Source organism: Triticum dicoccoides, chromosome 5A (assembly GCF_002162155.2).
Source record: "Triticum dicoccoides isolate Atlit2015 ecotype Zavitan chromosome 5A, WEW_v2.0, whole genome shotgun sequence".
Classification (NCBI taxonomy): Eukaryota; Viridiplantae; Streptophyta; class Magnoliopsida; order Poales; family Poaceae; genus Triticum; species Triticum dicoccoides.
The window spans coordinates 581,754,349-581,781,953 of record NC_041388.1 but is presented as its reverse complement, the minus strand read 5'-3'; positions in this window follow the sequence as shown (position 1 = coordinate 581,781,953).

The window sequence follows — 27,605 nt, the reverse complement described above, 5'->3', positions numbered from 1 at the left end:
ATCGTCCCATTCTCAAGTCGTTATCAAGCATTACTGGGACGCGAAGCTTTCGCCCGCTTTAACGCAATACCGCATTATGCATCTCTCACGCTTAAGATGCCCAGTCCACGTGGCATCATCTCCTTAAAGGGGAAGCAGTGAGGGCGCCTCCCCAAGCGGAGGATTGTGCGGCCGCTTTAACAGCCCCACAATACAATGGTTTCACCAGCCAGAACATCCGAACAGGTCATTAAGATCATGGACACAGGTAGACGAGTCCGGCACAAAAATATCGTTGATAAGGGCTTAGTGGCCATATACCCCTGCACTAGGGGCTTCACACGTATAAAATAAGAGAGAATAAAGCTCAATTTTCCATATTTTACTTTACACTTTGTTTATTTCATATAACCTTTGTTCGGCACGCCCCTTTTTTCAACTTAGTTGCTCTCTTTTTACAGATGAACGTCGTGCTGCGCCCATCCAGGATACGGCACAATGGAGACACAGGCGCAGACGTGCAGTAGGGACCCGTTCCAAGGATTCTTTTCAGATTAAGACCTTGTGTAAACCTTTTTTACTGTCTCTTGTTGATACACATCCCCTGGTTCTATGACCTAGGAGGAGGCTGGCGTCTTGGCATGTGGCCACGTCAGAATTCTTGCGCGTACCTGGACACTAGGGGCTTATACCTCAGGGCGTTACCTCGCCCGCTCTCATAAAGACCGAATACCTTAGGGAGTGTTCGCGTCGCGAGTTTGGCCTTATATGCATCAGCTCCGAGTCATGATTTTGGTCAAATGTTGGGTTGCCCGGCTCCTGTGTTCGGCCGCCTTATGTTCCGCTCTATCGGCTAAGGCGGCACCAGGAGAACTACTGCGATTGTGCCCTGGTTCGGCCAAGCGAGCACCTTAGTAGAGAAAGCCGAAAACCGACTGTCATGATATGGCGTGAGACTGGTCAACCACTCGATGACTCTCCGGAATCTATAGGATTCCTCCGCATTAACGAAGGGCCGTTTCCCGGCCAGGCACATACGCGCCCCGAATTTGGGCGAGCACAGTTGCCACCAAGGGGCTACCTAAATAGTCCCATTGTCAAGCTCCTATGGCTAAGTGAAAGTGTTAAAGCATTATAGTCCGGTTGCCTAGCTCGCTGCGCTATCACCTCCTTTGTAGGACCAAGATGTTGGATTAAGTGTGAAAATGCGTCTTCTACGAGCACCCCCGCACTATGTGTGTGGGGGCTGAAGCCAACGACTGCCATCTTTCAGATTTTGTATATATACCTTAAAACGGCCGCACAGGAGGTGTTCCAAAAACTTGAAGGCACAAGTATGAAAGGCTACTACAATTCATCAAAATATTGCTTTATAATTACATATGCTATCAGAACATAGCATCCTTCGAGCACTGCGTCTCTATTACACAAGCGCCTTCAAGGACTTCCTAAAAATAGTGCTCGGAGGGTACTCGGCTTTTGTCCGAATCTCAGGATGCAACAACGATGGTCTCCATCTCTGCCCAGTATGTCTTGACACCGGCAAGAGCCATCCACGCGCCCTCTATGCATGCTGACCTCTTCATCGCATTGATATGTGGCACCGCGCTAAGGAATTGCTGCACCAAGCTGAAATAACTCTTCGGCTCCGATCTCCCAGGCCATAGATGACCCATGACGTACTTCATGGCGAGTCCGGACAATCTATTCAGTTCAGCCCATTGAGCCAGACGATCGTCCACCGCTAGTGGATGCTCTGGATTATGAAATTGCGACCAGAAAAGCCTTTCCACTTCGCGATCTTCTTGATCTCGAAAGTGTTCGGTCGCATCAGCAGCACTCGCTGCCAAATCCAGATAGGTGTCCTCCATGCTGCACATCTGGTCCAACGGAGCAAACTTCGGATCGCAAAACTTCCTCCGCAGCATAAAGGGCTTTCCAGCCACAATCTGTCCGGCCTGACGCAGCTCTTCCTTCGTAGCTCGCATCGCAGAGCGAGCGTCCTTGGCATCAGCAACGGCCTTCTCTAAGTCTGTCTGTCTCGCCCGGTCTGCTTTCTCAAGAAGCTTGCAACGGTCAGCATCGCTTTTTAACTTCACGGCCATCTCAGCCATCTCCTTCTTGCTTCGGAAGTGAGCAGCCTGTTTGGATCTCAGCTCTTCAAGGGCCTTCTCGGCAGCCGCATCACTTTTCCTGGCTTGTTCCTTAGCTCGGGCAAGTTCCGCCCAAAGACTCTCCACGGCGGCCACACCATCTGCGTCAAGCACACACATTGTAAGATACTGGCATAAAGCTCCTCTTACCAGATGCCGCCCGAGGAATTGCATACCTTGAGCCTCATCAAGCCGCTCATTAACGAGCGCGATGTCGGCATCTGCCACGTCAAGTTGCCGCTTTAATTCGGCAAAATCATCAGTCTGGCTCGATTCCGGACACTTCGCCGCCTGTATACAAAGGCAACATTTTATACCTGGGATTATGATCCTCTGTGCGCCGTCAATTTTGACAACACACGAAGTCTCAGGGGCTACTATCTACACAGGGCGCATCTTGTCTATGTGCAACTGACAAAGAAGTACATTATCAAACATACCTCAAAACCCGTCAGCAAACTTCTGACAGCCTCATGCAATCCTCTTTCTGCGGACGAAATCCTTCCAATCACCGTACCCATCAATGCACGGTGCTCCTCTGAGATAGAAGCTCGCCCTAGCAGAATCATCAGCTCCTCCGACCGTGCACCGGACGATGCCGGCCTCGTCCTATGACCTCCATCGAACGCCGGACACGGAGAACCTTGGGGGGACATATGTCTACCTTCCACCCCCGCCGGATTCGGAGAAACCCTCTGCGACGACACCTCAGGGTCGCCCGCCTCGCCAGGCGGTACGGCAGGGGGAGGTGTTCCACTCTCCATCATCTCCGGAAGAAGATCCCCCGAAGACGAGCTCTGCTGAGAAGGGCTGAGATCCGAGCTACAAAGTAAAATTTCGGTTAAATCTTCTCAGATAAAAAGCAAGGATTTCTCTCATCCCTCTAAAGGAAAATCTTTCTCTACTTACGGCTCGCTGGAGGGCTGATCCCTTTGAGGGTGTAGTTCGGCTGAGGATCTCCCCGGCGTCGGACCCTCTGACGAGGACTTTTTCCCCCGCTTTGAGGCCATGGTCTCCGGGTCGTCAGAGGCGGCCCTCTTCTTCCCCTTAGGAGAGGAATTGTCGGTTCCTCCCTTCGGAGCAGCATCCTTCGAGGAGGCCATAGTTTCCTTGTCCTCCCCCTCACTTCCCTCCAAAGGCATGATCCTCAACATCCTGACTAGCACGGGATCCAGCCTGGTCTCAAGAAGGGGAGTCGGACACCTGATCAGCTTTGCCTTCGCTATCCACTCATGTTTAAAAGGACAGCTCTTTTAGGGGCGAATTTATGACAATTTTACAGATAGCGAGTCCGGGCACAAGGTTACTTACTTGAGTATCCGGGCGATTGCAGCTTAAACCTGCGTCCTCGGTCAAATCCGGACACATTGCTGGCGATCCGAAGAACATTTTATACATCTCCACGGGCGTTGCTCCCATAAAATGCTAGAGAGCTCGTGGTCCCTCCAGATTAAACTCCCACATTCAAAGGGAGCGATGTTTGCCGGGCAGTGTTCGGCGAATCAGCATGACCTGCGTCACCTTGACCAGGTTGAGATCTCTTTCTAAGAGATCCCTAATGCGGCCCTGCAAGAAGGGCACGTCTTTGGATAACCCCCGATCTAATCCTTTGTTGACCCATGACGCTAGCCGTGGTGGGGGACTCGAGCGAAAGGCAGGAGGCGCCACCCACTTGGTGCTCCTAGGAGCGGTGATATAGAACCACTCTCGTTGCCACAAGCCGAGCTCCTCTTGAAAGGAGCCCTCGGGCCATGGAGCATCAGCATTCTTACTTATGACAGCGCCTCCGCACTCTGCGTGCCGTCCCTCGATCATCTTCGGCTCCACTCCAAAAGTCTTGAGCCATAATCCAAAGTGAGGAGTAACACGGAGGAACGCTTCGCACACAACGATGAATGAGGAAATGTGGAGGATGGACTCCGGAGCAAAGTCATGAAATTCCAGCCCATAATAGAACATTAGCCCCCTCACGAAGGGATCCATCGGGAAGCCTAACCCCCGAAGGAAGTGAGACATGAACACTACGCTCTCACCGGGCTGGGGACTGGGGATAGCCTGCCTTTGAGCAGGCAACCTATGTGAAATTTTGGCGGTCAAGAACTTAGCCTCCCTCAACTTTAGCACGTCCTCCTCCGTGACAGAGGAGGGCATCCATCGGCCTTGAAGATCGGAACCGACATTGTCGAAGGTCCGAAGCGCCTGGAATATGGAGCCTAGGGTGTTGGAACTCGAGGCGACGGGCGAACTTGTTTTGAGATTGGAGAAAAGGAGTAAGGCCCTGGTCTCATTATAAGAGGTTGAATACCAGGGGCCCTCCCCGTAACCGTTTGGGACTCGCCTTTAATCGAGAAGACATGCTAACGGGCATGATTGGGTTACCCACGTCCGTATTAATGAGAATCCCATAAATGAAGGGGACACGATCTCTGCTTTAGCAAGACATGCCAAGGAAACCGCCTCACAAAACACGCTGAGGTGGAAAAGTGAAAACGATTTGAATAAAGGCTTGGCCGCAGTGTGATGTCGCGCTGCGGAATACGTCAGCAGATTAGATTTGTGTTAATATTATTCTCTCTGTGGCAATACATGGAAACTTATTTTGCAGAGCCGGACACTACTCTTGGTGTTTACAAACTTTTATAAAGAATATGGAGGAGGAACCCGCCTTGCAATGCCGAAGACAATCTATGCGCCGGACTCGTCGTCATTGAAGCCTGGTTCAGGGGCTACTGAGGGAGTCCTGGATTAGGGGGTGTTCGGGTATCCGGACTATACCTTCAGTCGAACTCCAGGACTATGAAGATACAAGATTGAAGACTTTGTCCCGTGTCCGGATGGGACTTTCCTTGGCGTGGAAGGCAAGCTTGGCGATGCGGATATTCAAGATCTCCTACCATTGTAACCAACTTTGTGTAACCCTAACCCTCTCTGATGTCTATATAAACCAGAGGGTTTTAGTCCGTAGGACAACTTCATCATACAACAATCATATCGTAGGCTAGCTTCTAGGGTTTAGCCTCCTTGATCTCGTGGTAGATCTACTCTTGTAATACCCATATCATCAATATTAATCAAGCAGGACGTAGGGTTTTACCTCCATCAAGAGGGCCCAAACTTGGGTAAAACATTGTGTCCCTCGTCTCCTGTTACCATCCGCCTAGACGCACAGTTCGGGACCCCCTACCCGAGATCCGCCAGTTTTGACACTAACAGTTAGGGTTACACAAGGTCAGTTACAAAGAAGGAGATATCCATATACGTATTGCCTAGCTTGCCTTCCACGCCAAGTAGAGTCCCATCCGGACACGAGACGAAGTCTTCAGTCTTGTATCTTCATAGTCTATCAGTCCGGCCAATGGAGATAGTCCGGCTGTCCGGAGACCCCCTAATCCAGGACTCCCTCAGTAGCCCCCGAACCAGGCTTCAATGACGATGAGTCCGGCGCGCAGTTGTCTTCGGCATTGCAAGGCGGGTTCCTTCTCCAAATCCTGTGTACCTGTCGAAATAATGTCCGGTTCCTTGTGATGGTTTGTATTTCTTGGCTTCCACGCCCAATAATGGCCACTTTCCATGTGTCGAGCGAATGTGAAGAGCCAGGGTGTTTCCACATTTACCCCCCTACCTATGCAAATGAGCCGCCTATTTAAAAAGACGAGGATTCAGATCCAAATCACATCATCCTCCCTTGCCAAGTCTTCATCAGAGCGTACCCGATAGAGATCCATTCCACCATGGCCGGTCGACGCAGCTCCTCCTCTCGCACCCCTAGCTCCAAGCCTGGAGATTGGGAGAGATGTTCCATCTCGCATAGTAAATTGGTGATGCTTCAGTCCAAGGGATTTCTTCCCCCAGCATACCTGGTCCCAGTTCGAGCCGGGCTTGCCACCTATAATGGCGGAGAGCAAGCGGAGAGCCGTCCCAATCCCTCCAAGGGAGAGCGGGTGTGCCTTGTCCCTTATCTGGTAAGAGGGCTCGGATTCCCAATCCATCCGTTTCTCCGAGGGCTTCTGGAGTTCTATGGCCTCCAGCTGCACAACCTCACACCTGCTTCTCTGCTGCATATCGCGGGATTCATAGCCCTTTGCGAGTTATTTTTGGGCTGCGAGGCTCATTTCGCTCCGTGGAAGAAGCTATTCTGTCTGGTGCCCCATTCTAAGAAGGGATCAATATATCAAGTGGGCGGAGCCGAAGTGTGGCGTATCGCCAGGACCGGATACCTATCCGGGACCCCAAAGAGGACGCCCAAAGACTGGCCTTCAGAATGGTTTTATATAGAAGATGTCCCCCTTCCGGACCCTATTCGGATCGGCCTTCCAGAGTTGGACAACGCCCCTTAGAAGAAGCGCCAGAGCTGGCGTCCACGGAGCCCCCTGGAGGAAGACGACTGGGACATTCTTTATCTGATGAGCTGGATAAGCTCTTTAGCTCGATCCGGATTGACCATGATTGAGGTCATGGCTATATGCATTATGCGGGGGGTGCAGGTGCTCCAGTACAGAGGCCACCCCATGTGGAACTTCAACGGGGAGGATGACGCCACCCGCCATGGCTGCAAAGGGCCGGGATCGGCTGCTGATCTAATAAAGATCTTGTCTACTTTGTACAAGGGAGAAGAGGAGGAGTTCCTCCGTATCAACCCGCAGGGCGGATTCTCCATGTACAATCCTCCGAGCTGGGTAAGCGGAGATTTTTTTTCTCGCCCATCCATTTAATATTCCCATAGTTTAAGTATTCATTCTAGCGATTTCATCGCAGGAGCTGCGCCAGGCAGTAAAGGAGATAAACAGCCCTCCTCCACAGCCCGAAGACCCCGAACGGTCCCTTTACCCGGCCTCCCAAGAGGATCCGGACATATTCGTGGAGCTGATCAACGGGGTTTTTTTTACCAAGGGAGTAATGATAATACCTTGGTGGCCATTACGGCTGATTACCCTGGGCTAGTTCCAACCTCACAGGTGACTGAGACCGAAATTCCAGCACTTAAAAAGGGGTCCGTCCTTGTGCTCTTTTTTTCATTGCCGTATAACAGCCGTGTCTTGCAGGGGAGGTCCTCAGGGCAGAAGGCCAAGCCTATGGCAACTGGCCAACAAGGGGCCGCTAGGCCAGGCACGCTGAAAAGATCCGCAGTCTGGATGGAGGCACCGGCGCAGCGGTATAGCGCGCCATCTTTATTGCAAGATATTACTTATAGGGGCATATTAACGCCCGTGCCTTCTTTTCAGGAGAAAGAGCGCTCGCCGGACTTTACCCGGAGAGGCTACCAACCGCGCCTCCATAAGCCAGGCTCCAAGGCCGGACTCAGGGGTGGGAACGAGTACAAGGCATGCACCGGGTGCTCCTCCGACAGAGGATATGGATGGACTGTCTGCCACCCCTTCCGAGGTGGAAAATGCCATGAACCATAGACGTCGCCGGACTGTTCTTCGTGACGCTTGTTTCTCCCAAGAGGCTTTAGATGCCTTCAACTCGGGAGATGCGCACCTCCGTGCCGCTCAAAATGGTCTAGCCAGAGCCACAGAGCAGTATGTAAAAGACATACGGGTGAGAAAATTTGATGATTATATATATCAGTAGCCCCTGAGACTTGAAACAGTTAGTATAACTGATTTAAGGATCATTTGTTATATAGGTTCTTATAGAAAAGAATACTCAACTGTCCCAGGAGCTGGAAAAGTGCAAAGCCCAACTTCACGCCGCACTGTCCGCTGCAGGGGAGCCCAAAGAGACCCCCGCTGGTAACATATCCGTTAAGTGATAAGTATCATATTAGAGTGTGGCTTTATATGCAAATCTGATGAAAAAATTGCAGATGACGCTAGGGTGAATCTGGATAAGCAACAGCTCAAACGCCAGCTGAAGGCTGGTGAGAACGTGCTTACAAGGGTGAGGCAGGAGAAGAATGATCTCCAAGATGCCAACACCAAGCTGGGCGTGGAACTGAAAGATGTTCGTGCCCAACTGTCGGACTCTGTTAAGGAGAATCGACGGCTTCGGCGTGGCATATTTAGTAAGTGCTTGAACGAACTTAAAAAGAGTTCGGCGGGGAAGCTGACTGACAGAGTTATGTTTGTAGGTATGTTAACAGGTCGTCCTGCCGAGGAGATGCCCAGTTCAACGGGTGATCTTCTTCTCGAGCTCGCACAGTTGCACGAACGAGTTCGGCAGGTGATGCGAGGCGTTGCCCAGGCCTTGTGGTCGTCCGTCTCCCTACCCGAAGGCCTTGGAGAGCTTGCAGAAAAGCTGAAGGGAGCACGACGGCGCTTCCGATTATGGAAGATATCGGCCTGCCGTCAGGGCGCCAGGGAAGCTTGGGCGATGGTGAAGACACGGTACACGAAGGCTGACCCGAACCACATGGCCGAAGTCGCACCTGTGGGGCCTGATGGCAAGGAGATCCCTGTAAATTTAGTGTACGGCCAAGTAGAATTGGCCGCAAAGTATTCCCAACAGGACTGTAGACTAGACAGCCTATTGGATGGCATTGAAGAGGAATTCAACCAGTCAAATTGACTATGTAATTGTAAACTGACATATATGATGCCTTCTAGCCGGATAGTAGATCGTTTGTCGTGGCGGACCTTTTCGCTTCAACCTTGGGACCCAATAGTCCGGAGTGTATCCGAATACCCTCTCGGTTATATAAGAACCAGGGCATGCGTGGAGACTAGGCAGGCGTAGGGGTCATTAGTGCTTTATTAGACAAGTGCCCAACTAGTTATGTTATATTACATGGGTAGTAAGAAACATCTTCCAGAGAGAATAGTTACGTTAAGGGTTCCTTTCCCTGGGTAGGCATGCCCTAAAGTGCATGTCCGTACTGCAACAAGAAGCGCAGCAAAAACGTCTGGGGCAGATATGGTTAATAAATAAAAGTCATCTTTTGTTCACCGACCGAATATTCTCTTAAGAACGCTAGCTTTCGGCTTCACCCAGTCTGAGGTACACGTCCGGCTGACCCGGTGGTAAAAATCGCAGAGGTGCTCCCCTTATGCCCTAGCCGAATTAACGAGAACGTAGGGCATAAATACAAGAGCTAGGCAACCCAGCTTGGCCAAAACTTAAGTCATATCAATGCATATAATGGTGAAAAAAGGTACATGCAGAAGTATAACGCATGTGTTGGGCGTGATGCCCAGGTAAATTATTTAAGCTTCTCTGAAAGAAGCCCCCAGGTGTAGATAGTGCGGCTAGCACCTTTGTAATGTACAAGTGAGGCACAAGGTGACCCGTGAAGGTCTAGAGGAATAAAAGAAAGAAAGGGAAACAAGACAAACAATGCATATGCGGAAAATGGACAAAGGGAGGGGACTAACATAAAGTCATGTGCTAGGCATAGAATCTTCGGAGCCTGGCTGCGTTCCATGGGTTCGGCTCGAGTCGACTAGTCGATGCATCCCGCAGTCGGTACGCTCCGCCGGTCAGAACTTGGTCGATGATGAAGGGACCTTCCCATTTGGGCTCTAGCTTGTTCTTTTTCTTATCCGGCAGCCGGAGAACTAGTTCGCCAACGTTATAAGTTTTGGCTCGTACTTCTCTGCTTTGGTATCTGCGAGCGTGTTGCTGGTAAAATGCGGAACGGGCTTTGGCTACGTCACGCTCTTCCTCCAAGGTGTCCAAACTGTCTTGCCGATCGAGCTCGACTTCTCTTTCTTCGTACATGCGCACTCGAGGTGAGTCATGAATTATGTCACAGGGCAGGACTGCCTCTGCGCCGTACACCATAAATAATGGTGTGTATCCGGTACTACGATTCGGCGTGGTCCGCGGCCCCCAGAGTATGGAGTCCAGCTCCTCTACCCAGTGTGTGTCAGACTCTGTTAAGGAGCGCACTATTCTGGGTTTAATGCCGCTCATTATAAGACCATTTGCTCGTTCGACTTGACCGTTGGTTTGTGGGTGGTAGACTGAAGCATAATCGAGCTTGATGCTCATTTTGCTGCACCAGAGTTTTACCTCGTCGGCCGTGAAGTTCGTGCCGTTATCAGTGATGATGCTATGGGGGACGCCGTAGCGATCTACAACCCCGGATATGAAATCTATCACCGATGCGGATTCGGCTATTTTAACCGGTTTGGCCTCTATCCATTTGGTGAATTTATCCACCATGATCAATAAGTATTTTTTCTTGTGGGTTCCACCTTTAAGGGGTCCAACCATGTCAAGCCCCCAGACCGCATAGGGCCATGTGATGGGGATTGTTCGGAGGGCGGTAGGTGGCATATGGCTTTGATTTGCAAAGAGCTGGCAACCGGCGCAACGCTAGACTAAGTCCTGTGCGTCTGCCCGGGCCGTTGGCCAATAGAATCCTGTACGGAAGGCCTTGCTCACAAGAGCCCGGGCTGCGGCGTGATGACCGCCGAGTCCAGCATGAATTTCTGCCAAAAGGTTCTGCCCTTCCTCTTTGGAGATGCACCGTTGAAGGACTCCGGTAGCGCTTTTCTTTACAATTCTCCCTCGTGGACCCTGTAGGCCTTTGATCGCTGCACTATGCAGCATGCTTCATTTTGGTCCTCCGGGAGTTCCTATCTAGTTAAGTAGGCCAGGAATGGTTCTGTCCACGGGGCAATAATAGCCATTATTCCGTGGGTCGGTTGTGTTATTTCGGTGGCGGAGCCTCCGATTGTGTCAGAGAGTTCGGTATCAGGTATTTTGGCCGGGTCCGGACTGTTGTTACTGGTGTCCCCTTCCCATGCTACGGATGGCTTGAAAAGCCTTTCCAGAAAAATGTTGGGAGGGACCGCGTCGCGTTTTGCGCCAATGCGGGCGAGGATATCCGCCGCCTGATTGTTTTCCCGAGCCACATGGTGAAATTCGAGCCCCTCGAACCAGGCTGACATTTTTAGGACGACATTGCGATAAGCGGCCATTTTTGGATCCTTGGCATCAAAGTCTCCATTTATTTGGGATATTGCAAGGTTTGAATCCCCGCGCACCTCTAGGCGTTGAATGCCCATGGATACTGCCATCCGGAGACCATGTAGAAGGGCCTCGTATTCGGCTGCATTGTTGGAGTCCGTATACATTATCTGTAGTACGTATTGAACGGTGTCTCCTGTTGGGGACGTCAAAACGATGCCAGCCCCTAGACCAGCCAACATTTTGGAGCCGTCGAAGTGCATGATCCAGTTTGAATATGTGCCGTACTCTTTAGGGAGTTCGGCTTCCGTCCATTCAGCGACGAAGTCAGTCAAAACTTGCGATTTAATAGCTCGCCGTGGCTTGTAAGTTATGTCGAAAGGGAGGAGCTCAATGACCCATTTGGCAATCCGACCCGTCGCGTTGCGGTTGTTTATAATATCGTTAAGTGGTACTTCCTAGGCTACCGTTATCGAACACTCTTGAAAGTAGTGTCGCAACTTCCTGGATGCCATAAATACCGCGTGCGCTATCTTTTGATAATGCGGGTACCGTGATTTGCATGGAGTGAGGACAGTGGACACATAGTAAACCGGCTTTTGAATTTGAAATTTGTGTCCGTCCACTTCTCGCTCGACGACAAGCACTGCGCTTACCACTTGATGAGTTGCCGCAATGTATAATAGCATTGGTTCACCAATGTTTGGCGCGGCCAGGACTGGGTTTGTTGCCAACATGGCTTTTATTTCGTTGAGTCCGGCCGTGGCGGCGTCCGTCCACTCAAAGTGTTCGGTGCGCCGGAGGAGGCGATAAAGGGGTAATGCCTTTTCTCCCAAGCGGGAGATAAAGCAGCTTAGAGCCGCCACGCATCCAATTAGTTTTTTGTATTTGTTTGAGGTCTGTTGGGGTAGCCAACTGTGACAACGCTCGGATTTTGGCCGGGTTAGCTTCAATACCTCTACTGGAGACAATGAATCCCAGGAGCTTTCCTGTTGGTACGCCGAAGACGCATTTTCTGGATTGAGCTTGATGTCATATGTTCGGAGGTAGTCGAATGTGAGCCTCAAGTCATCTACTAGAGTTTCGACATGCTTGGTTTTAATGACCACGTCATCCACATATGCCTCCACTGTTTTGCCGATCTGGTTTGCCAGGCATGTTTGAATCATGCGATGATATGTTGCACCGGCGTTTTTTAGCCCGAAGGGCATTGTGTTGAAGCAGAATGGGCCGTATGGTGTGATGAATGCCGTTGCGGCTTGGTCTGGCTCTGCCATTTTGATTTGATGGTAGCCGAAGTATGCGTCGAGGAAACACAATGAATCGTGTCCTGCGGTAGCACTGATTATTTGATCGATGCGGGGGAGGGGGAACGGATCCTTTGGGCAGGCCTTGTTAAGGTCTTTAAAATCGACGCACAAGCGCCAGGATTTGTCCTTCTTTGGTACCATCACCAAGTTTGCTAGCCAGTCTGGATGTTTTATGTCTCTGATGAATCCGGCCTCCAATAGCTTGGCTAGCTCCTCTCCCATGGCTTGTCTTTTAGGCTCAAAGAAACGTTGAAGAGCCTGCTTGACTGGCTTGAACCCTTTTATGATATTTAGGCTGTGTTCAGCCAGCCTGCATGGGATTCCTGGCATGTCTGAAGGGTGCCAGGCAAAAATATCCCAGTTCTCGCGTAGGAACTCTCGCAGTGTGGCGTCAACATCAGGGTTTAATTGTGCCCCGATGGAAGCTATTTTTGTAGGGTCCATTGGATGGACTTGGAATTTGACTATTTCGTCCGCCGGCTTAAAGGAGGTGGACTTGGATCTTTTATCAAGTATCACGTCGTCCCTGTTTACCGTGGAGCGTAGCGCAGTTAGTTCTTCGGCCGCTAGGGCCTCGGATAGTGCCTCAAGGGCCAGTGCAGCTGTCTTATTTTCGGCGCGGAGTGCTATGTCCGGATCACTAACAAGAGTGATGATTCCATTGGGCCCGGGAATTTTGAGCTTCATGTACCCGTAATGGGGTACAACTTGGAAGATTGTGAACGCCTCCCGCCCTAATAGAGTGTGGTATCCGCTGCTGAACGGGGCCACTTGGAATGTAATTTCTTCGGACCTGTAATTATCCGGCGTGCCGAATACCACGTCTAGTGTGATTTTTCCGGCGCAGCGTGCTTCTCGACTGGGGATGATTCCTCTAAAGGTTGTGCTGCTTTGCTTAATGCAGCTCCAGTCTATTTCCATCTTTTGAAGAGTTTCCTCATAGATGAGGTTTAATCCGCTGCCGCCGTCCATGAGTACCTTGGTGAGTCGAAAGCCATCCATGATTGGACTGAGGACCAGTGCGGCTGGTGCTTGGGCTGTTCGGAATTTAGGTTCGTCACTGGCATTGAAGGTAATAGCCGTGTCACTCTAAGGATTTATTTCTGCTATGTGGCAGATTTCGGCCATGCTGCGGTGTGTTCGCTTGCGTCTATTATTTGACGCGAAGGTCTCAAAGACCATTAACACCGTATTGTTGTCCACGGGATGGTGCTCTGTGGTATTTGGGAGGAGTAGATCCTCACCACTTTTGGCCACCTGCCGGAGTATCCAGCATGCTCTAAGGCTGTGCGTTGGTATCGCATCCGTTGTACTATGAATTTTGCAGGGTCCGTTGAGCCATCCCTCTAGTACGGTTCCTTGCCCCGTAGAGGGCTTTTGCTTTTTGGTAGTTAACCCAGGTGTATTGTGATAATGCACCCTTTTATTTCGGACTGGGTTTGTATTCAGGGCCGGATTATCCCAAAATTTTATTTTGGTTTTCCAGGCGCTTTCCATCACGCAGTATTTTCGCACTATGGACACCAAGTCGGCAAAGCATGTAATTTCGCGACGACTTATGGCGTTGAGAATTCCCTTGCCCGTGCAGTTATTGCAGAAGAATGAAATTGTGTCTTCCTCGCGGCAGTCCTTTATCCTGTTCTTGACCAGGAGGAATCTGGCCTAGTAATGTTGTACTGTTTCTTCGGTCTCTTGCCTAATTTGGGATAGATCGCATATGTTTGGGTGGGTGGGTGGAATTGAATCTGAATCCTCACCCAATCTGAGGCTCAACGGCCAAGGAGTTTCCGAACTTGAAAGTTTGGATTCTTGGATGTTTTCCGGTAAATCTGGCCCACTGCCTGATTCTGGGTTTAGGCTTTGAGTGACGTCCTTCCCTCCGCGGGTATCCGGCTTGGAGGGATCGGGAATCCGGACGTAGCTAGTCCTTAAGATAGATGAAGTTTTGCGGCATTGCTCTTCCATCACTGCAACGTGATGGGTGACCTGGGGAGAGTTAATTTCTCTTAGATCGGGTTTAGGCCCAATCTGATCGTAGTCTGTAGCGACTCCCAGGGCGGCGATACGATCCAAGAGCTCGTTCAGGGAAGAGAGCTCCATTGGATCTAACTGTTCGGCGAGTTCCGAGTTGATGTGAAGATTGCTTTCGATGACCCGAGAAGTCATCGTCGGCGCAGCGGCCGAACAGGCGGTCATAAGAAAACCACCAAGCCGGACAGTTTGGCCGATAGCCAGGGCTCCCTCAGCGATAGTGCCATCTTTAAAGACGGGGCGAGACATCCTTCCTTGTGGCGACGACACAACGGAACTCTCAATGAAAGCACCAATGTCGGTGTCAAAACCGACGGATCTCGGGTAGGGGGTCCCGAACTGTGCGTCTAGGCCGGATGGTAACAGGAGGCGAGGGACACGAAGTTTTACCCAGGTTCGGGCCCTCTTGATGGAGGTAAAACCCTACGTCCTGCTTGATTAATATTGAAGATATGGGTGTTACAAGAGTAGATCTACCACGAGATCAGAGAGGCTAAACCCTAGAAGCTAGCCTACGGTATGATTGTATGTTGTGATTGTTGTCCTACGGACTAAAATCCTCCGGTTTATATAGACACCGGAGAGGGTTAGGGTTACACAAGGTCGGTTAGAAAGGAGGAGATATCCATATACGTATTGCCTAGCTTGCCTTCCACGCCAAGTAGAGTCCCATCTGGACACAAGACGAAGTCTTCAATCTTGTATCTTCATAGTCTATCAGTCCGGCCAATGGAGATAGTCCGGCTGTCCGGAGACCCCCTAATCCAGGACTCCCTCAATCACATACAACCTTTCCTCAAGAAAAACGTCGAGGAAACAATGTTTTGACATCCTATCTGCAAGATTTCGTAAATAATGCAGTAACTACTAACATAATTCCAACAGACTCTTAGCATCGCTACGAGTGAGAAAGTCTCATTGTAGTCAACTCCTTGAACTTGTCGAGAAACATCTTAACGACAAGTCGAGCTTTCTTAATGGTGACACTTACCATCATTGTTTGTCTTCCTTTTAAAATCCATCTGCACCCAACAGCCTTACGACCATCAAGTAGTTCTTTCAAAGTCTATACTTTGTTTTATACATGGATCCTCTCTTGGATTTTATGGCCTTGAGCAATTCGTCGGAATCCGGGCCCACCATCGCTTCTCCATAGCTCGTAGGTTCATTGTTGTCTAGCAACATGATTTCCAAGACAGGATTACGTACCACTCTGAAGTAGTACACATCCTTGTCGACCTATGAGGTTTGGTAGTGACTTTATCTGAAGTTTCATGATCACTATCATAAGCTTCCACTTCAATTGGTGTAGGTGCCACAGGAACAACTTCCTGTGCCCTGCTACACACTAGTTGAAGTGACGGTTCAATAACCTCATCAAGTCTCCACCATCCTCCCACTCAATTCTTTCGAGAGAAACTTTTCCTCGAGAAAGGACCCGTTTCTAGAAACAATCACTTTTGCTTCCGGATCTGAAATAGGAGGTATACCCAACTATTTTTTGGTATTCTATGAAGATGCATTTATCCGCTTTGGGTTCAAGCTTATCAGCCTGAAACTTTTTCACATAAGCATCACAGCCCCAAACTTCTAAGAAACGACAGCTTAGGTTTCTCTAAACCTATAGTTCATACGGTGTCGTCTCGACGGAATTGTGTGGTGCCCTATTTAAAGTGAGTGCGGTTCTATCTAATGCCTAACCCATAAATGATAGTGGTAATTCGATAAGAGACATCATGGTATGCACCATATCCAATAGGGTGCAGTTATGATGTTCAGACACACCATCACACTATGGTGGTCGAGGAGGTATTAGTTGTGAAACAATTTCCACAATGTCTTAATTGTGTGCCAAACTCGTAACTCAGATATTCATCTCTATGATCATATCATAGACATTTTATCATCTTGTCACGACGATCTTCAACTTCACTCTGAAATTACTTAAACCTTTCGATAATTCAGACTTGTGTTTCATCAAGTAAATATACTCAGCATCTACTCAAATCATCTGTGAGGTAAGAACATAACGATATCCACTGCGTGCCTCAGCACTTATTGGACTGCACACATCAAAATGTATTACTTCCAACAAGTTGCTTTCTTGTTCCATCTTACTGAAAACGAGGCCTTTTAGTCATCTTGCCCATGTGGTATGATTTGCATGTCTCAAGTGATTCAAAATCAAGTGAGTCCAAACGATCCATCTGCATGGAGTTTCTTCATGCATATCTACCAATAGACATGGTTCGCATGTCTCAATCGTTTCAAAAACGAGTGAGTCCAAAGATCCATCAACACGGAGCTCCTTCATGCATTTTATACCAACATGACTCAAATGGCAGTGCCACAAGTACATGGTACTATCATTACTATCTTATATCTTTTGGCATGAACATGTGTATCACTACGATCGAGATTCAATAAACCATTCATTTTAGGTGCAAGACCATTGAAGGTATTATTCAAATAAACAGAGTAACCATTATTCCCTTTAAATGAATAACCGTATTGCGATAAACATAATCCAATCATGTCTATGCTCAACGCAAACACCAAATAACAATTATTTAGGTTTAACACCAATCTTGATGGTAGAGGGAGCATGCGATGCTTGATCACATCAACCTTGGAAACACTTCCAACACATATCATCATCTCACCTTCAGCTAGTCTCCGTAGCCTTTTATTTCGAGTTACTAACGCTTAGCAACCGAACCGGTATTTATTACCCTAGTGCTACTAGGAGTACTACTAAAGTACACAATAATATAATGTATATTCAAAATACTTCTGTCGACCTTGCCAGCCTTCTCATTTACCAAGTATCTAGGGTAGTTCTGCTTCAGTGACTGTTCCCCTCATTATAGAAGCACTTAGTCTCGGGTTTGGTTCAACCTTGGGTTTCTTCACTAGAGCAGCAACTGATTTGCCGTCTCATGAAGTATCCCTTCTTTCCCTTGCCCTTCTTGAAACTAGTGGTTTAACCATCAACAATTGATGCTCCTACTTGATTTCTACTTTCGTGGTGTCAAACATCGCGAGTTGCTCAAGGATCATCATGTCTACCCCTGATATGTTATAGTTCATCACGAAGCTCCAATAGCTTGGTGGCAGTGACTATGGAGAACCATCACTATCTCATCTGGAAGATTAACTCCCACTTGATTCAAGCGATTGCAGTACTCAGACAATCTGAGCACATGCTCAACGATTGAGTTTTTCTCCCTTAGTTTGCAGGCTTAAGAAACTTGTCAGAGGTCTCATACCTCTTGACGTGGGCACTAGTCTGAAATTCCAATTTCAGTCTTTGGAACATCTCAGATGTTCTACGATGTTTCAAAAATGTCTTTGGTGCCACAATTCTAAACCGTTAGTATTACGTACTGAACTATCACGTAGTCATCAAAACGTGTATGTCAGATGTTTCCCAACATCTACAGACGATGCTCGAGGTTCAACACACTAAGCGGTGCATTAAGGACATAGCCCTTCTGTGCAGCAATGAGGACAATCCTTAGTTCACGGACCCAGTCCGCATAATTGCTAATGTCAACTCTCAACTAAATTTTCTCTAGGAACATATCTAAAACAATAGAACCAAAGCGTGAGATACGACATAATTTGCAAAGACCTTTTGACTATGTTCATGATAATTAAGTTCATCTAATCGAATTATTCAATGAGCTACCACTTAGATAGACATACCTCTAGTCATCTAAGTGATACATGATCCGAGTCAACTAGGCCGTGCCCGATCATCACGTGAGACGGACTAGTCATCATCAATGAGCATCTTCATGTTGATCGTATCCACTATACAACTCATGTTCGACCTTTCGGTCTTCCGTGTTCCGAGGCCATGTCTGTACATGCTAGGCTCGTCAAGTTAACCTAAGTGTATTGCGTGTGTAAATCTGGCTTACACTCGTTGTATGCGAACATTAGAACCTATCACACCCAATCATCACGTGGTGCTTCGGAACAACAGACCTTAGCAACGGTGCACAGTTAGGGGGAACACTTTCTTGAAATTATTGCGAGGGATCATCTTATTTATGCTACCGTCGTTCTAAGCAAATAATATGTAAACATGACAAACATCACATGCAAATCATAAAGTGACATGATATGGCCAATATCATCTTGTGCCTTTTGATCTCCACGAGGTGCGGCATGATCACCTTCGTCACCGGCATGACACCATGATCTCCATCATCATGATCTCCATCATCGTGTCTTCATGAAGTTGCCTCGCCAACTATTACTTCTACTACTATGGCTAACGGTTAGCAATAAAGTAAAGTAATTACATGGCGTTTTCATTGACACGCAGGTCATAAATAAATTAAGACAACTCCTATGGCTCCTGCCGGTTGTCATACTCATCGACATGCAAGTCTTGATTCCTATTACAAGAACATGATCAATCTCATACATCACATATATCATTCATCACATCCTTTTGGCCATATCACATCACATAGCATACCCTGCAAAAACAAGTTAGACGTCCTCTAATTGTTGTTGCATGTTTTACGTGGCTGCTATGGGTTTCTAGCAAGAACGTTTCTTACCTACGCAAAACCACAACGGTGATATGCCAATTGTATTTACCCTTCATAAGGACCATTTTCATCGAATCTGATCCCACTAAAGTGGGAGAGACAGACACCCGCTAGCCACCTTATGCATCAAGTGCATGTCAGTCGGTGGAACCTGTCTCGCGTAAGAGTGTGTGTAAGGTCGGTCCGGGCCGCTTCATCCCACAATGCTGCCGAATCAAGATAATACTAGTAACGACAAGCAAATTGAACAAATCATCGCCCACAACTGCTTTGTGTTCTACTCGTGCATAGAATCTAAGCATAGACCTAGCTCATGATGCCACTGTTGGGGACGTAGCAAAATTTTAAAATTTTCTACGCATCACCAAGATCAATCTATGGAGTCATCTAGCAACAAAGGAAAGGCGAGTGCATCTACATACCCTTGTAGATCGCGAGCGAAAGCGTTCAAGAGAACGGGGTTGATGGAGTCGTACTCATCGTGATCCAAATCACCGATGACCAAGTGTCGAACGGACGGCACCTCCGCGTTCAACACACGTACGGTTGGGAAGACGTCTCCTCCTTCTTGATCCATCAAGGGGAAGGAGAGGTTGATGGAGATCCAGCAGCACGACGGCGTGGTGGTGGAAGCAGCGGTGATCTCGGCAGGGCTTCACCAAGCTCCAACGAGAGAGAGGGAGAGGTATTACAAGGGAGAGGGAGGCGCCAAGGCCCTAGGAGATCCAATCTCCAAGGGGAGGTGGCGGCCAAGGGGGGGACTTGCCCCCCCAAGTCAGGTGGGGCGCCCCCACCCCTAGGGTTTCCAACCCTAGGCGCAGGGGGAGGCCCATGGGGGGCGCACCAACCCACCAGGGGCTGGTTCCCCTCCCACTTCAGCCCATGGGGCCCTCCGGGATAGGTGGCCCCACCCGGTGGACCCCCGGGACCCTTCCGGTGGTCCCGGTACAATACCGATTACCCCTGAAACTTTCCCGATGGCCGAAACTGGACTTCCTATATATAAATCTTCACCTCCGGACCATTCCAGAACTCCTCATGACGTCCGGGATCTCATCCGACACTCCGAACAACTTTCGGGTTACCACATACTAATATCTCTACAACCCTAGCGTCACCAAACCGTAAGTGTGTAGACCCTACGGGTTCGGGAGACATGCAGACATGACCGAGACGACTCTCCGATCAATAACCAACAGCGGGATCTGGATACCCATGTTAGCTCCCACATGCTCCATGATGATCTCATCGGATGAACCACAATGTCGAGGATTCAATCAATCCCGTATTCAATTCCCTTTGTCTATCGGTACGATACTTGCCCGAGATACGATCGTCGGTATCCCGATACCTTGTTCAATCTCGTTACCGGCAAGTCTCTTTACTCGTTCCGTAACACATCATCCCGTGATCAACTCCTTGGTCACATTGTGCACATTATGATGATGTCCTACCGAGTGGGCCCAGAGATACCTCTCCGTTTACACGGAGTGACAAACCCCAGTCTCGATTCGTGCCAACCTAATAGACACTTTCGGAGATACCCGAAGTGCACCTTTACAGCCACCCAGTTACGTTGTGACGTTTGGTACACCCAAAGAATTCCTACGGTATCCGGGAGTTGCACAATCTCATGGTCTAAGGAAATGATACTTGACATTAGAAAAGCTTTAGCATACGAACTACACGATCTTGTGCTAGGCTTAGGATTGGGTCTTGTCCATCACATCATTCTCCTAATGATGTGATCCCGTTATCAACGCCATCCAATGTCCATGGTCAGGAAACCGTAACCATCTATTGATCAACGAGCTAGTCAACTAGAGGCTTACTAGGGACATGGTGTTGTCTATGTATCCACACATGTATCTGAGTTTCCTTTCAATACAATTCTAGCATGGATAATAAACAATTATCATGAACAAGGAAATATAATAATAACTAATTTATTATTGCCTCTAGGGCATATTTCCAACAGTCTCCCACTTGCACTAGAGTCAATAACCCAGTTCACATCGCTATGCGATTAACACTCAAGGTCACATCCCCATGTGACTAACACCCAAAGAGTTTACTAGAGTCAATAATTTAGTTCACATTACCATGTGATTAACACTCAATGAGTTCTGGGTTTGATCATGTTATGCTTGTGGGAGATGTTATAGTCAATGGGTCTGAACCTTTCAGATCTGTGTGTGTGCTTTACAAATCTCTATGTCATCTTGTAGATACAGCTACCATGCTCTATTTGGAGCTATTCCAAATAACTGTTCTACTATACGAATCCGGTTTACTACTCAGAATCATCCAGATTAGTGTCAAAGATTGCATCAGTGTAACCCTTTACGACGAACTCTTTTACCACCTCCATAATCGAGAAAATTCCTTAGTCCACTAGTTACTAAGGACAACCTTGACCGTTGTCATGTGATCCATTCCTAGATCACACTTGTACCCCTTGACTGACTCATGGCTTGGCACACTTCAGGTGCGGTACATAACATAGCATACTGTAGAGCCTATGTCTAAAGCATAGGGGATGACCTCCGTCCTTTTTCTCTATTCTGCCGCGGTCAGATCATGAACAAGGAAATGTAATAATAACTAATTTATTATTGCCTCTAGGGCATATTTCCAACAGCAACTTTAATACACATCTGGGTGGATTGTGGCACCTGGGTATTCTAGAGATTGCCTGTTTTTCTTTATGGACCGCCACCCAGGCTTAAAGGGATCATGATATTATTCATACTAGAAACTTCCGTGTGCAGCCACAAGCTACTATGGGCTCTAGCATAGTTGATTAAGTCGTGTGAACTCTTAGAGTGGTAGACTAGCAGATGTAGGGGAAAGTAGGTGTAACGGTCTACCCGATCGTAAGGTGCTAGCACTTCTGAAAGACTATGTCTTGGTCATCCGTTTCTCAAACACCAAGTAGTGCAAGAATCCCAACAGAGGAGATCGAGTCTTGTGGGGAAAAGTGCGCAAACCTCTGCAGAGTGTATAAACTAATCATGATTAGCTGTGTCCCTGGTTATGGACATCTTGAGTATCTAGTACTTGGATGTGAATCTCATCATGTGACTTTAATTAATTTTGTTGGGTTTTAATGATGATGTTTAATTCGGATTGAGAGGGTGTCTACACTCTTAATGTTTAAAAACTACCATGATAGTTAAATAAAATTTATTCCATTGCAGTAGGGAAAAATTGGCTTTACGCAAAACTGTAACCATAGAGCTTTCCGCCAGCCATATAAGCATGTAGTATAGCTTATTTCTGCTCTTTACTCTCTATGTGCTACATTGCCAGCATATTCCATGTGTTGACCCGTTTTCGGGCTGCAATGTTCATGTTGCAGACTTTTCAGACGACGAGTAAGGTGCCTTTAGGTCGTGTTTCTATACTCAGTGATGCCGTTGGAGTTGATGGACTCACTTATCTTCCAAGCGTTCCGCCGTTATCGTTATTAGATGGCCTTAAGCCATACTATTTGTAATAAGTTGTCTTTTGAGGCACTCGTTGTAATAAGTGTGTGATTGCTACTCTGTTATAAATCCTTCAAGTACTGTGTGTGTCAGCATTACTGATCCAGGGATGACACTGAAGCACAGAGATCAGACTATTTGAGGTCTGGTCGCTACAAGATGGTATCAGAGCACACGCTGAATGTAGGACACAACCACTAAGATAAAGACCTAGATCACTCACTCTTCTCATTTCTGACTCTTCATCTTTTCTACTCTTTTAGGATGGCGGATGCAAGGAACAAGTTCACGCAACCGAATGAAGATACACCCTTTGTCGGGGATATACCCCGCGACGTAAACCGGCCGGAAGTATAACCCGGCCGGACTAGGCGTTTCATTGGTAAACCGCCATAGGATTGGCGGTTTACGTGTCTGGCGGTTCACTGGTATGACGATTCACGAGCCTGAAGACTCATTGGTGACCTGGCGTGTGTTCCAGATGGATGACAAGGCCCAAGGCCCAACATGGCGGTTTATGATAATGGTGGGCCGGTTTAAGAGGAAAGGCATGAAGAACATTTATCTTACAAGGAGTTAAGACCTGTACTTGTATCCAGTTTGTATTAGAGATAGACTAGTCCTAATCCTAATAGGACTCTACATGTAACCTGCCCCTCCAACATATATAAGGAGGGGCAGGGCTCCCCAAAAGGGACAAGATTCACAAGTTCCACAAGTTGGACAAGTTAGGTTTAGACAATACCTCTCAAGATAGGGCACTCTTGTAACTGTGATCATCATCATCAATATCAATGAAGCAGGATGTAGGCTTTTACCTCCACCATGAGGGGCCGAACCTGGGTAAAACATCACGTCTCTCGTCCCGCTCAACCCCTCTCAAGCTACCACATAGATGCGTTGGCCTCGCGACTAAGTCCTGACACTAAGGACATCTGCCGTGACAATTCCACGACAGTTGGCGCCCACCGTGGGGCTTGCGCACGATGGTGATGAGTTCTTGGAGGGAATACTTCTAGGGATCGAGAAGAGCGCAACTGGCTGGATGATAAAGAGCCGGTGTGAAGAAGTTTACATCGATTGCGAGTTCATCGGTCGGGATTAAAAAAGCTTTTCAGCGGCAGCATATGAAAAGTTGAGATTGAGAGAGTTCTAGGGTTGCATATACGCGCCGTTCACGCCCTGGAGTTCGCCGAGACCGACAAAGAGCTCATCCACGGAGATCGGCGCAATCCGCGAGTCGTTGTACTGCATTACGAGAAGCAATCCGGACAATGGTACTACCAAAAGTTGTTACACATATAGGAAAGACGACCTGGATGTTTGATTGGTCAAATCAACCATGACCTGGAGAACAAATCGGACCCTGCCTGACCAAGTCACCAACGCAGCTGCCAGTCGCCGCATCTGCCGCTGGCAAGCAGACGCCTCGACCCCAAGCTGGTCTCTGTTGCATGGGTCTCTACCTCCCCAGTTCACCTCGATGTCGTGTTCAGCCACCGCACGCCTCCTTACAGAGCCATCGTTCGATGGTTCGAGTAGTACCTACATCTCGGGACGCCTCGACGCCTGTGCATCTCTAAACCGGCCTCGCCGTCACTTCGCTGTTTCCGAGCCGCCCGGCCTCACGGCCGCCGCTGCTGTAAGCCGCCCTCGCCGTGACCCTAGTTTGCCTCCACGCCCGCCGCTGTACTGACTCACCTCCGCCGTGAGCTGCCAAGTTGCTGTGAACCGCCGTCTGCTTCCGCGCGCAGCCATGGCCGACCTCCCCTGTTGCGGCAATCACAGCAGTGTCGAACCGCCACCCGTCTCAACTGCAGCAGGAGAGTCGCTGCACTGTCGCGTCGCCGAGTCGCCGTCGCCGGGCTGCAATAGGTTGCACCACGAGTCATCGCCATGACCTGCCTCTGAAATGCTGGACCCGACGCTCTGATCTGAGTTGCTGTTTCTGAAGTCGTCTCGCTGTCGAGGAAAAACATTGAACCGGCCATGGTTCTGAGCCGTCGCGCCCGAGCAAAGGAGCAACACCTCAAGCCGCTTCCACTCCACTACCGCAACCGACCTCCCGCGAGCTGAGCCGGCCATCATGTGACCTCGCCTCGCTTCTATGAGCCGCCGTCATCCTCTGCCGCCCCGCGCCGGGTCACTGGGATTCTGCAATTGCCCCGGCCCTGCGTCACCATGGCCGGCCTCACGCCACCTCCGTGCCCATACGAGAGTAGCGTTCATCGCCCAGCACCACGCGGTTTTTGAGAGGCTGAAGACAAGCTGCTACTGCTGAACAGTACTGACGTTGCTTCACGGGTGCTTGATGGCGCAGCGCTGCTGCCGGCAGCTGTTTGGGAAGAAGGTGGTGATAGAGCTACGCAAAGGAACGATCAAGAGCTAAGAGAAATAATAAGAGGCTTCGATCCACTTCAAGCTTTATTGATCAACTACAATAGTACGGCCATGAAATCTGCTGAAAATGACATCATGGATTGGACAACGAAAGGAGACTAGAAGTCTATGATTACTGGAATGTAGCATTCACCCGATAGAAACATCAGGAAAATTTCTCATTATTAGAGTGTCTACTGTGCCATAGATACAGAGAGCACATTGCTGGCGTCTGTCTACACCGACGATCGATCGCGCCGGTTTACAAGGCCCGCGGCCAACTCTCCGTCCACGCCGGTTTACAATGCCCGCGGCCGACTCTCCATCAGCGCCGGTTTACAATGCCCGCGGCCAACTCTCCGTCCGCGCCGGTTTACAACGCCCGTGGCCGACTCAACCGTCCACGCTGGTTTACAACACCGGGCTGGCTCATCTGCTTAGCTCCCGCGGCCGACTGACCTGTGAGTAATTTTAGCTTCACCCGGTGATCATCAACTCCGCGGTGATAATCTCTGACCTATATTATATATTGCTTTCTTTTAAAAAAAGAGGAGGCATTACTCTGTCTTGCAAGTTATTCAATGTAGGACAAATTAAATCACAAAGCTCTGAAGCTCTCAAATCCGGTTTAAGAATTTCCGGTTCAAAAAGGAATTAACTTCTCGCAAGTTCGAGTTTAAGAGGCCGTCAGAAAATTGCCAGGTCATAATTGTAGTTAGCATGAAGCTTGAAAATATACCTCTTATATGCCTATCACTTGTAGCCCCCAAGTCTTAAGAAGGTAGCATAGCAACAACTTAAGACTTGCTTCAATATGAATATCACAATCTTGAAGAAATCCAGGTTGTTCATCTCAATCACTAGTCAGAATTGAGTATTCCACATATGTCTGCTCCTACGGTTAACTCGGCCGTGATTAATTTTAGCATCACTGTGGTGATCATCAACTCGATGGCGGATAATTTCCGGCTTAGCACATCAGGTGATATCCATCTAAAATATATTTTATTAGCACATATTATTTTTGTCAAAGAACAGTTTACCTTTGCCTTGGTCTGCAATATTGTTTATGCAGGAAAATTGTTCATTGCAAAAGCTATGGTTGTGTCATGGATGTATAAACTCGCGTAACCATTATGAATGCACTAGTACCTTACCATGCCATCAAGCTCGATGAATATATGTGCAAACCGCCATTCTGCAGACCAGTTTACATCAATATGACGTGGCTAATTCGCCCGTCCATGCCGGTTTACAATGCCGCGGCCGACTCATCTATCTGTGCCGCCTTTGAAAGCCGCAGTCGTCTTTGCTGTCCGTCTCTCACGGTCTGGTCTACATCAACATACCGGGCCGCACCTGTCTGCATGAGCTGCTTATTGGGTATGAGCAAGTCATAGCTTGGGTAGCCCGGTTTTCTTTCAAATTGGAGACAAATTATCATCAACCGCCGTTTGCACTGGATGGTTCAATGGGCAGGCGCACAAGTCATCGCCACTACAGTTTTGATTAACTTCAAATCGCCAGTTGGAAGGAACCATTGGCCGAGTTGCTGACACGGCTCATATGGGATCATTTACAACCCGCCACAGTCACCTCAACCTTCTATGGATTCAGATCGTGCTATCAACGCCAATGATATACAAGTTATGTCGGTTTATATCACGGTCAAATATGGAGAGTCTCAAGCCAACTCCTCGAGTCACCTTTGAGACTCGGGGGCTACGATGACATGACTCAGCGAATCTTGCCAGTTTCAACAAATTTAAGAACCCCAGGACAATGGAGAGAAGAATAACCCGGTCCCGGAGGCTACCGTTATATTGATGAAAGTTTAAAGGCCGTCAGAAAATTTCCGGGTCATCAGAAAGTATTCTGGTTTACAATCCAGTTCAAGGGAAGATGTCTTGCACGAAGCTTTGAAGCTCTCAATATCCGGTTTAACATCCGGTTCAAGAAGGATTTATCTCTTGCAAAAAGTTAAAAGGTGCCAAAGAGGACCTGCTGCCATGTTGCGCGGTTCAAACATGGGTATCATGCCTTATTGGCTTATCATGTTATTGATCACTTGGGGACTTGTGGTCATGTCTGAACCATAGTCACGCCTCTTGATCGGCCTAGTGCCACAACATCACTTGGGGGCTTTGTCATGTCTGAACCAATGCAACACCTTTTGATAGGCGAAAGCCGCCAGATCACTTGGGGACTTGGTCACGTCTGAACCAGTCACGCCTCTTGATCGGCCTAAGGCCACAGAATCACTTGGGGGCTTTGGTCGAACCCGAACCATCGCTACGCCTCTTGATCGGCATAATGCCACTGCGTCATTTGGGGACCTGGCTGACTTGAACCATAGCTACGCCTATTGGGGGCTTGGTCGTGTCCGACCATGGTAATGCCATTTGATGACCTCAATTGCTTCTTTTTTGCCAATTGTTTTATCATTGCCTTTGAAATTTTGTTTCATTTAGACATATATTTCTTTTGTTGCGTTTTGAAAACCGACAAATTCTTAAACCGTTTCGATTGTCAATTACAAATTGACGGAACATGGTCAAATCTTAATCCGGAGACTATCTGCCCGGTTTGATTTTCTGTTACCATCCTATTATGGAGTAAACCAGTGTTTATCAACCCGGCTCAGCTTTCAACTACAAGTTGTCAGTACACGATCAAATTATAATCCGGAGACTATCAGCCCGGTCTGGTTTGACTACAAGTCGCCAGTATTATATATGGTTAAACCGGTGTTTATCACAACCCGGTACGGTTTTATCATAAACCGGTACAATATGAAAGAAGTTATCATTACTCAAAGATTGGGGTTATCACTCTTACTAC